Source organism: Mustela nigripes, chromosome 6, assembly GCF_022355385.1.
Source record: "Mustela nigripes isolate SB6536 chromosome 6, MUSNIG.SB6536, whole genome shotgun sequence".
NCBI lineage: Eukaryota > Metazoa > Chordata > Mammalia > Carnivora > Mustelidae > Mustela > Mustela nigripes.
The window spans coordinates 141,448,028-141,460,446 of NC_081562.1; the positions used below are offsets into that span (position 1 = coordinate 141,448,028).

The 12,419-nt window shown below is 39.2% G+C and overlaps 1 protein-coding gene across 14 annotated transcripts in view; it reads right to left on the reverse strand.

The window, feature by feature from the left end:
• PARD3 (par-3 family cell polarity regulator) overlaps nucleotides 1-12,419 on the reverse strand; it is a 653,831-nt gene that overhangs the window by 468,140 nt on the left and 173,272 nt on the right. The window lies entirely within an intron of this gene.

Below are 12,419 nucleotides of genomic sequence, written 5' to 3' on the forward strand. Positions count from 1 at the left end.
ACAGACTACCCCAGGTATTGGCAATAAGGAGTAGAAGCAAGAGAATTTTGAAACATTTTTTTTTTTTAAAGTAGGCTCCACACCCAACATGGGGCTTTGAACTCCCAACCCTGAGATTAAGAATCACGTGCTCTACCAACTCAGGCAGCCAAGCAACCCAAAACAACTTTAAAAAAACAAAAAACAAAAAACAAAAAAAAACTCTAAAAGTTAGGCTCCTTTTTAGTATCACCAATTACTAACAATTTCAAACAGTATCAACGATAAAACCTCGTCGCCTGAAGAATCCTTTTATTGGTCAAAGTTCTAAATCATTGTTATAGTTACTGTTAAGTTTTTTCATATAGAAATTAGCATATTTTTGTTGCTTATGCCTTAATATAAACACTGATTTTCACCTGGAGGTTAAACCAGGGACCTCTCCTCACAGAGTTGTCCCACTGACTCCCGTGGCCTGCCACCACACGCAATTCTGCTACACAGACCCGTTTTGAGTAAGTTCCTAACAGTGTGAAACCATCCCACCTTGCACCAGGCACACTGTGTTTCTCCAACCCCTGTGGTTTTACATGGATCTGAATGTTTAAAATGACAGCAGAGTGGCTGCAGTAACAAATATGGTAGTTATTTCAGTTCTGTCATTCTGAGCAGGCCCTTGGACTTTTTCTTGGCGCTTAACATTTTTCAACTGTGGGAACATCATGTGAAACTCACTAGAACAATTCCCCAAGAAACAAAGACACTGTAATTCTTGGAATTTATCACAAAATGGGATTCTTATGACTCTGTGCCAAATGTATACCTCTGTTTAAAATTTTTCCTAAACACTTACTTATATAGAGGTTGGTGCTTTCTGTGGAAGAAAATTTTCAAAATTAAAAATTATAAGACGTATTTTTTGTTGAACCTCCTACAAAGACAGATCAACAAATCTGGCTAGGCTAACTACTGAACACAAAAATGGGGCCTAAATCCCGTAAAAGGGACGAAGGCAAAAACAGCAACAGGCACTGTGCTCCTCAGTGCTGTGATGGACCATACAGGGGCAGGTATCCAAGGTGCACTTTTTGGAAAAAATACTTAAATGTAAGTAAAACCTACTCATCTATTTCTCTCTTTTTTTCCTTTTTGGTATTGTAGTCTTTTTTTTAACTGCCATGATTAAATACTGGAAATTTACTAACGGAAAATTTTCACCTCATTTCTTTCCTGGCAGTTATTATTATGTGTCCCATGTCATGAATATTAATGAGAATAATTTGGTTGTCTAGTAAGGTGGTGTGAAACTGGCCTGCGGGGTCACATACATTAGGCACACCACTGATGTGAAGGAACCCCAAAATGGAAATAATTCAAATGTCCACCAGCACTAGACTGGTTTTAAAAGAAGTGCCATAATCATATAGAATGCTACACAAAAGTAACTCCTGCCATATCAAACCACCTAGATAAATCTTACAGACATAATAACGAGCAAATGGAGTCGGAAACAGGGGCGTGTACAACATATTTTCCCATCTACTCCATAGTGATAGCGAGGGGACCAACTTTTGGCAAAATGGGCACAAGGAGTCTTCTGGGCACAGGTAATGTTCTGTATCTTAATCTGGGTGGCAGTTATACAGGTTTAAAACCTACATGAAAACTGTTCAATCTACACTATATATACATTCTTTTCTTTTCTTTTCTTTTTTTTTAAAGATCTTCTCTACTGTCCATATGTGCCTATAATTAACAGAAAGAGACACTAAGGTTCAAAAAATGTAAAACATGTATCAAGATCATTAGTACTTAAAAAACTGTCATCTATAGTTAAAAGTAGTTGACAAATAGTATGCTGTGGTTTTTTAATTTCAAAACATTGTGCCCTTTAATGTGAAGGACAGTTTGGTAGTGAGAGGTTAATGCAAAGGAGAAAGCAGTCAATATACCAGAGCAGCAAATGGCTATCAAAATTAAGCGGAGTGTATAGGACTTGAGAGAGTGTAACAGAAAAATAAATGTGCTTTGAAAATTATTCTTTGCTGGCAGCTTGTCAAAGTGTCCCGGAGTGAGGCAATGGTGCCTTGGTGGGCTGTAAATTCAAATTAGAAAGGACCGCCTACCTAGTATTTTGCAGCTCTGGTATTAATAAAGTTGCATTCTTGTCTCCCTGAAGAGCTCATCTTTGTCCATGATGGCACTGTGCCCTTGGCAGAGAAGATCTGGCACATTCCAAGAGTCCCGGGGGTTAATACTCTTTGCCCAATGACAAATCTGCAAAGACTGTCCCTTCTGCCTAGTTGCCTCCAAAATAATGCAAAAGGAATACAAACAGTAAAGGAACACACTGAAAAGTGGATACTCCGTTCAGGATGGATCACTTCCCTCTGTCTTTAGGGAAAGGACCTCCCAGTCTATCAGAGTTCAGAACTCAGAACAGAACCACAATTACCAAAGCAATTAAGCAAAGACAAAGAACTCCAACAGCTCACTGCTCTGCCAAAGACTTCATGACCAGAAGCCATGTGAGACGTAATTTATATTCCAGAACAGAAAGTAGGAGAAGGGGAAAGTGAGGACAAGACAGAAACAGGAAAATATAAAACATACATGTAGCTGTTATGGGGGAAAGAGAAAGGCGTACAGACGCTCAGCCCCTGTAACCATTGCTTGGACTTCAAAGAAGACAACAACCAAAAGCATGCTACACAGAGAAAACCATCCACACACCCTCAGTCCCTTCAAGACCCAAATCCTGGAGGAGGGCGCTAACATTCAAAGGTCCGAGACACATTCAAGAATAAGAAATTCAAAAACTATCTCATCTTCCCCACAAACCTGCTACCTTGAAATCTTATCAAAAGGGTTGATTCCCTCATTTCACAAAAAGGACCCCAAAAGCAAAGGTCAAATGTCCAAATGCAATATACTTCTGAGGGTTATGAAGCTGTTCCTAGTCAGTAAGGGCAAGTAATTTCTCGTTAGTCTTGCCAGTTTTCAAAGGAGATTATGTACGGATAAGCGTGTGGGTGGGTGTCTAAAGGTGGTGGGAGCAGAAGATACAGGGGAGCATGGCTCCCCCAAACCCAGGCAGAGATAAATGAGGCTGGAGTAGAAATGCACGCCTGGTACAGTGTCCTTCATCAAGGTAGCATACTGTGGAATGGGATTTCCCAGGATTTCTTTCAGCTTACTGTTTTTTTATGGGCCAAGGGGGTAAAGAAGCTACATTTCTATAAATGTTAACATTATCAGTAGGACAGCCCTACCACAGCTGGGACTTGTAGGGAGTTGTCCAGATTTATAGATAGATGCATTATTTCTGTGGTAAAAAGGCAAACTTGAAAAATGTACTTCAGCACACATCATAATCTTTGGGGGCCAATCTAAGTTCCTCAGAAGGCTGACCAAATTTTCTGCATTTTACAGATTTCAAAACTGACAGCTTCGCTCCATCCCACCCACAAAGTCATTACTCCAGATACATTAAAACCATAAAAATATTCCATCTTTTTCAGATAAATTCACAACACATGCAATCCCAATTTGCAAACAACCCTCTGGGGTACACACAAATGTGCTAAAAACCGCAACGCTTCATAGTCATATCAGAAATAATAGATGAGAGCATTCCCAAGATGAGGCTTAAGTGATGGGTTTTGTGCCAACAACAGGAATTCTTAATGCGTAACAGCTAGAAGAACAGTTGAATAATTAAGTAACTTCCTGGGATATTAGGAGAGAGAAAAAAATACAAGTGGAAAATCAACAGATTAAAAGAAACAGATACTCTGTGTGGTACACAAATTGTAAGAATTACACAAATTCTGAACCTAGGTGATACCTGTGTTTTTATAATCCTGTTTCAGTTCCAAGTATGTTGAGAACATAGAGAAAAGCGAAGTGCAGTTTTAGACACCTACCAGACATTTCTGTTTGTGTTCTGTGGCACCCCTCAGAGCTCATTCTGCAGTTCATGAAAGGGCCGGGGGTTAACCAGCAAGGAAGCTTCCAATTCAAAGACGTAGGACGCACAAAGCTAGGTCAATCCTACCCTGCTCTGCTCTCTAGTATTAGAATCAAGACAGCGCCGTGAGAGTAGGAGCATGGCAGGCTTCCTGGGAGAAACCCACTCGTGCATTAGCACAGAGCCTCACACTTGATTAAATAGTTGTTGTCAACATCTTCAAATTCCAAATCACTTTTTTTTAAACAAAGTATCCTGCACAGTCCTTCTGCACCGTGCCTGGCAAGTGATGCAGCCAGTCCTGAGGAAGAATCTGGTTTGTCTGTGGATGCTCCCTGGTCTCACTGGCCACTACTTGGGAGCTGCCATGCATGCGGGTAGGGCACTTTAGGTCTCTGCTCCAAAAAACAACAGAAAAAGGCCATCTGCATCAAACCCTGGCTGAGCACTGCAGGAACAGGACACTCTTCAAACAACAGAACCTTCCCACAGACAGTATTAACAGAAATCCACCCTGAGAGGACAGCGAGGAATATGCCCAGCTAAGCCAAGCATCACGCACAGACTACCATCAACATTCGTGAGAAAAAGGCACGTGCGTACAAAGAGTAAATACGAGGAAACTAATAAGGAATATAATGATCACGGCCGAACTACATTCATTCGCTAAAGAGTATTTATGGCGTTCCCAGAATATACCAGACAGGTCAGAAACTGCTTTGTTGTTGTTGTTTGACAATGCTGGTGGTGCTGGCATTTTGTTTTGTTTCGGTCCATAACCTTTACTGATTCTGAGTAAAATAAAACTGCCAAACACTTACATGATTAACTCCAGGTTTTATAAAGTGTGGTACCCAACAGGACAATGAGCAAATACTCATAGCTTTTAGTGGTTCAGTCAGTTAAGCATCTGACTCTTGATTTCAGCTCAGGTTAAGATCACAGGGTCCTGGGATCTAGTCCGGCTTTGGGCTCCATACTCAGAGGGGAGTCTGCTTGGGATTCTCTCTTTTCCTCTCCCTCAGGCCCTCCCCACCCTGCACTCACTCCTTCTCTCTCTCTCTTTCGAATAAGTAAATAAATAAATCTTTTTAAAAAATACTCACTGCTTTTGATTACTGAAAATATATACAAAATTCATTTATATTTGCAAGTTGAGTTGACTAAACTATGTGTGTGTATGTGTAGCAAACTTGAAAATTTCCAACACTTCTATGATCTTAGAAAGTAAGCAGCACCCACTGAAATACATTCATGCCATAACAGGAAAAAATGGGTAATTTTCTTTTCTTTTTGTGAAGATTTTATTTATTTATTAGAAAGAGAGAGAGATCACAAGTAGGCAGAGAGGCAGGCAGAGAGAGAGGGGGAAGCAGGCTCCCTGCTGAGCAGAGAGCCTGATGTGGGGCTTGATCCGAGGACCCTGGGATCATGACCTGAGCCGAAGGCAGAGGCTTTAACCCACTGAGCCACCCAGGATCCTCTTTTTTTCTTTTTCTTTTTAACGTCCTCAATGCTAAAAACATCCTATTCCCTCAACAACTTAAGAGACTTGAAAACAGTCCATTTTCATCTTGCCAAACTCAGTCCTAAAACTGGAAAAAAAAAAAAAAAAACATGAATCTGGAAATGGGCAAAATAAGGACCAGTTTATTCTTACATTCATTAATGCTTAAATGCCTACCTAAAGTTAAATTCTGAGGTGCGCAGGGAAAATAAAGTATAGCTTTCAGAGGTGTTCAGTGTTTGCTATTTATCTGTAAAATACAAGGCAGTACAAATTTGAATGCTCTCCATCCCGACTCTGTACCTTATAGTAGACATGTCAGTGTCATAACCATGCCTAGCAGCTGAGTTCCTTCACAGTTAAATAACCACAGTCCTCAAACTAAAAATAAGCTAGTCAAAATGTAAAAATTTCCTGGAAATACAAAATATTTTATAAGAAACATTATCTAAGGGAGCATTATCTGAACAAAACTGAAAGGGGGAGCAGATTAAATACCATGCCACCAAAAGAAGCATAGAGAAGTCACACACAGAGGAAAGCTAAGGAAAGAAGCAAAAGGGAGGAATTTTAGGCTTTCCTAAAAGTCTTTCAACTGAAGCTCAAATACCGCCAGAAAAATTAACTAGGCAAATCACAAAATTAATACCATTTTCAAAATTCCTTCTTCATAAACTTCTAATAGAACAAGTCAGAATAAAATTATAGGAAATCCAGAGAAAAAACTGGATCTTGGGCCAATCTCAAGAATTCTACCACTCCTGAGGTTCAACATACAATTTTTCACAAGGAAATCATGTGTGTGTTGGGGGGGGGGGGGGGGGCTGTTGAAAACTTACAAATTTATTTTAATTCATGTCCATGAGGATGGAAAATAAATTTGATGTCTGACATTTAAAATAAAGAGGCTCAAAGATGGTATGTATCCATAAACATAGCGTGTGGGATGCCTGAGTGGCTCAGTCAGTTAGGCATCTGCCTTTGACTCAGGTCATGATCCCAGGGTCCTAGGATGGAGTCCCACATCCAGCTCCTTGCTTAGCGGGGAACTTGCTTCTCCCTCTGCGTGACACTCCCCCTGCTTATGATCAATCTCTCTCTCTGACAAAAAATAAATAAAATCTTAAAAAATATGTGTGTGTGTGTGTGTGTGTGTGTATAAACATAGTGTGTAAGCAATATCTAAACATAGGCGTAAGCTAGAAATGTGTGTATATGCCCAAGTATTCCAAAGCTACATTGAAAATGCATTAAAAATGCAAAAATCAGAAATTATTCAATATAGAAAATCCTTTTCCAAAATCCTTAAATATAGATACATCCTCCCTATCAGTCAGTGATATTATCCCTTAGGAAGAGGACAGCCATGATTCTGAAACAAACAAAAACAAAACAAACAAAAAAATCCAGCCTAAGACAATGTAATGTTTTTTAAAAAATGGGTTTTGGCTCTTTCTGGACTTCCCCCAAATGATCATTATGGATCTAGAACAATGAAAACACCATGAGAGGGATGCTGGATGCTCTGTTCGCACTGTCCTAACTCAACTTTTTAAGAGCTGTGTGCAACCTGGGACAAGCCATGGAACATGATGATTCATTTCCTAATCTGGAAAACTGGGCCAAGCATTTCTACCCCAAAGGGCAGGAATCAGATAACGGATACAGAAAGCTTTTTAATTCCGGTGTCCAGCACTAGACGTGAGGAATGGAAACAATTAGGGCTAATCATCACAGCAACCCAGCAAGGTGGGTATCATTCTTCTCCTGGGAACAGTAAGAGAACGAGACACAGGCAATGGTGAGTTGGGGAACAGCTGAAGGGGAGGTGAAAGTATTTGACCAGACAATCAAAGAAACGATTCTAATTCATCCTAAATAAAAGTGAAATTAAGCTTTTAAGGTAATGTACATAATTCTCCAAGCAGCTATACAAAACCTAAGCCCACACAGATGACAATACACCGACCAAAGCTACCTGTAGTACAAACGTTAGTAAACATGCATGTGTACCTCATGTCCAACACACAAGGTGACTTTTTTTCCCCTAAACTTAAAGGCATGCTCAGAATAAACCCATAATTGTGCCACCACTCCAAGCATTTTAAATTAATTTATAATTATTTTTGCACTTTTGTAAAACAGTATAAAAACACAGTAAAGTGAACAATATACAGGAAAGCAAAAGTGTATCCTGATTAATGTGTGTGTACATGTGTGCTACTGACCCCCTGCTTTCTTTGTGATTGGCTCTTAGTCTCCACCTTTCTTAGGTCTAATTTGTGAAGTACCAAGATAAATAAAATCTTATTTTCATTAAAAAACAGTCACAAAACTTTTATGACTTGAAATTTGAGCTCAACAACATCTGTGCAATAACAAAGTATTATCTTGTAGGACCAGAGCTCTGTATCACAAATACATACCAGTAGCACAATGTTAAAATCATTAAGTTTTATTTCATTACAATCCACTCCCTGAAATGCACATGGTCCGGCTTACAATTAATCATAATTATTCAACCCCACAACACAGCACCACATAGCATCAGGAGGATTAGCAAATGTGTGGCCTTCTTATTCTTTCTGCCTGTTATAAGACAGAAAGAAAATTCAGACAATATGGCACCACAGGAAAAGGGCAAACAGCTTCATTTCCTGTAGAATAAAGAAAAGGTTTAAAAAATAGTGTTCTGTCCAGTATTCTACAGGCTCAGCTTCCAAGTTTCTGAGTTTATGGAGGAAATCATTTCAGGTCAATGTGCAACAACCATTTTGCATCTTTCTTTTTTTAAGCTTTGTTAATTTTTATTTTAAATTTGCTTTTTAAAATTATGTGGCATCACAAGCTGCAGGTTTATAATGCCAAGCGGACCCTTTTATTAACCAATTTATACAAGTTACTGAAACTACAGCAAGCACTAACAATACACTGCTAGGCCATCCTTACAGGAAAAGGTGATATGCACAGGAACGTGAGAACACGCACACTCACACACACACCCGCATATGTGTGTGTTTGCGAGCCTCATCTCGGTTTCAAAGGCAAACAGCTAATTTGGGAGACAAGAAAAAACAAAAAACATTCTTCCCCCTTTAAAAATTGTTTCTTGGAGCGCCTGGCTGACTCAGTGGGTGAAGCCTCTGCCTTTGGCTCAGGTCATGATCTCAGGGTCCTGGGATGGAGTCCCCGCATCAGGCTCTCTGCTGGGCGGGAAGCCTGCTTCTCCCCCCACCCCCACCCTCTCTGCCTGCCTCTCTGCCTACTTGTGATCTCTGTCTGTCAAATAAATAAATTCTTTAAAAAAAAAAAAAGATAAAAATAAAAATTGCTTCTTCTTGGAAACAGTGCTCCTGATATTTTAAGTCAACCGACTAAGTCATTTGAGTCTATGACCTCTCTCCTTTTGCTCCACTGCCTGGGACAAAAGGACTAATTCTCTCTGAGGAAGGGGAAGGAACCTCTGGGAAATTATTTCAGAACTGGCTCTGAAGAAGAGTTAATAAGAGCTGAAACTCTGGAGATTGCAAATTTAAGAATACCCAGAAGTTCTCTATGAGTATCCAGAAGACTAAGAGAAAAAGAAAGAAAAATATTCTAAGGTTCAAAGAAAACCAGGGTGAGACCTCCCCCCAACCCCTGCAAAAAAAGCTTAGTGTTCAAGGGTAATAAACTCAGAATGACAGAATTTATTAACAGATTATCTAAATGTCAAACAAATATTTAAAACACTGTAATATGGCTGATATTTTATGTAACTTTTTAAAAAAGAAATTATCTTAAGTATATTTCAATTTGTCTATAAATAAACTAGTAATGTAACCCACAGACCAAATTAATTGTTTCACAAACTGAAAGACCACAAAAGTGGGTCTGCAGGAGGAGTTTTAATAGGATGGGCTTTAGAAATGTAAATTCACAAACAGGGCAGCCACCTTCGAAGACATCCCGGCTATACTGCAGGGACTCTGAGAGCCTGGAGAGATCAAAATTACACTTATAAATAATTATTTTTAGACACTAATTTCTTAGTTTAGATGACATGAAGGGTAAATGTGTAAAAATGCAAAAGATGTAAAATGTAAAAGGGTAGAATGAAAAGAAATGTGATTTGGTTTTAAATTTTCTAAAAAGGAAAACATTTTAGGGGTGCCAGCCTGGCTCTGTCGATAGAGCCTGCAACTCTTGATCACAGGGTCGTGAGTTCAAGCCCTACGCATGGCTGAGAGTTAATTCAAAAATATATTTTTTAAGTCATTAATTCAAAGGGAAAACATTTTAAAGTATTAGCTACGCCTCCTCTACAAACATTGGTACTCAGCTACATTTTCTTGTGCGAAAATTATATTATTACAACAGAGGATCCTCAAAACCATGACCTCTGTAACTCATAATCCTGGAGCAATCATCTGTCAATCAATAAACACAGCTCCTCTATCAGTTCCTTTAATACTCAGGCTTCCTAGTCTTTATTCTAAAATGTAACAAACTTAACAGACAATTTTATTTGCTTACTAAGTGTTCAGTGATTAACAAAGAAGAGAATAAAATCCAAAGCCATTTAACCTATGACCTCCCAACATTAGAGAACACACAAATGTCCAAGCTCTACAGAAATCCTTCGCATTTCTGAAAATCCAGTGAATCCTTTAAAAACTGAAAATTTTCCACCCCACTTAAAATAGCTTTTCACAACTCTTGGTGACATCAAGTGACATTTTGCACCAGTGAAGCCAGCATGTGAGAACACTTCCGTAACGGTGACAAAGTAGTCACAATTCATGTAGAAATGAGAAAGTGACATCTCAGAAAAGGAAGAATCACACTCTGGTAAATGCCTACGAATCCATTTTAAAAGAAAACGAACCCAGAACAGAACAGACCAAATGAACCAAATGCATGTTTAAATCAGCAAACAGATGAGCCATTTCAAAACAGGTAACATTTCAAAATTTCAAATGTCCTTTTAGATATGATATCTCCATGACTGGTTATTTCCAATTGGATCTCCAAAATATCCAACTCCACATGTCCAAGAGTACATCATTTTTTACCTACTCAACATTTGTCTGACAGAGGCATTTGTTTTCAGACTCAGTAAAGCCATACACACCTCTCCCTCCAAACTCAATTACACCGTTCACACCTCAAAAGGAAGCAAATACTGCAGGTCAACCACAGTAGGACTCCAGCCTCCTTTCTGTTTTCACCTACTACCACTTCCCCAAGGTCTGCTACTATCCAGCAGCATGCCCCACCAGTCCCGTAACCTAGCTCCTCCCACTCCAAGCCCCTCACTGTGTTTCCATAAACACTTTATGGTGTGACTGAACCCCAACCCCTCCACGGTTTTGCTGTTCTCTCCAGCTACAAAGACAACGCCGGCACCTACAATGTTTATTGGCACTTGAATATTTACTGAATGAACAAATGGCTTGAATATTGTGAATTTCATTATGTATTTATAGTCTGTTATTTTCCAAATTTTTTTATTTTACCACCAAAATGATCAAGCATATGTAGGTATCTCAATTGTGGAGAAAGACAGAGAGAGAGACAACAGGCTCAAAATGGAGTCACTTGTGCTAATAAGCCCACATCACCAGAACAAGACTTAATATCTTCATTTAGTTTGCATCAGTTAGATGGGATACTGCCCAATTCATGAATCACTGAATAAAGCCAGTAAGATTTTTAAAATTTACTCAGTTGAATTTTGCTTTTGTTTTTTAATCACGTTCCACCCACTACCCATCCTCCCATGACTCATACATTGTTACAAAAACGGTAGATGCTCAACTATTTAATGGAATCTCAGAATATAAATAGCATTTTAGAATCATCCAGTTTAACGACCCATTAAACGTATCAGAGTGCCCTCTCCAGGATTTCCACCACACCCTCTGCTTGATCTCCCTCCCTTCCCCTGCTTCCTCCAGCAATCTTTGGGAGCTCTGACTTTAGGAAGCTTTTCCTGACACAGGATCCTGGCCTCCTCCTTGCCACTGTACTGAACATGCTTATCTCTGCTTCCGCATTATAGAATGAACTTCTAGGTTTATCACTTCATTTATTCATTCAACAAATACTTACTGAGTACCTACTATGAACAACCCCCTCATGCCAGGCACCAGAAGTATAACATACACACATACACCACCTCTGTTACCACTACCATGGTCCTCGCTCACATGGAGTTAAACACAAGTAGAAAACATGGACACTGTTCAGAAACCCACCCATGAAATACATCCCCAGTTCATCTACCACTGGCACACAATATGGTCTTGCCTCCCTTCGATCAACTTGACTCCTTGCTCTCAAATGCTACCAATTTATTATCAAAAATACTTTTGCAGGAAACACCGCCTGCATCCCCAACAACCAACGGATGACTCTTTTAACTCCATCAACAACCCAAGCAGCTAACCTTGTGTCCATCTGTAATCTCAGATTCCATTTGTATGCTCCTGGTTCTTTCCCTGATTTACTTTATTCCGAACTTGCTGTCACTAGAAAGCAAGAGATTTTGGTAAAGCAGCTCTCACTCTTCCTCCATTCAATATGAACCAGGAGGAGAACCCATTTTATAAACAAAACCTTTCACAGACTCACCATATATAAACCAAAATCAGTATTAGCATAAATGGATCTCATCATTCTGGAATATATATCATTTCCTATTAGAAAGACAACTGAAGAGAACAGTGAGGCTGTCTGAGGACTAAAACAGTTCAGTCGAAATTGGGATGGAGCATTGTATCAACCTTGGAATCCAATTCATTTCTGCATTTCTATTCAGCTTACACATTATCAGCTCAAAACTCTCACAGATAAACAGATGAAAGTTCTTTTAACAATTTCAGGACACTCTTTAATTAAAGTAACTCAAAAGCCTGAGAGACAAGTGAGAAATTTCTGGTTCACTAACAATGAACCAGCTCTCATTCCTTATTTAAAAAA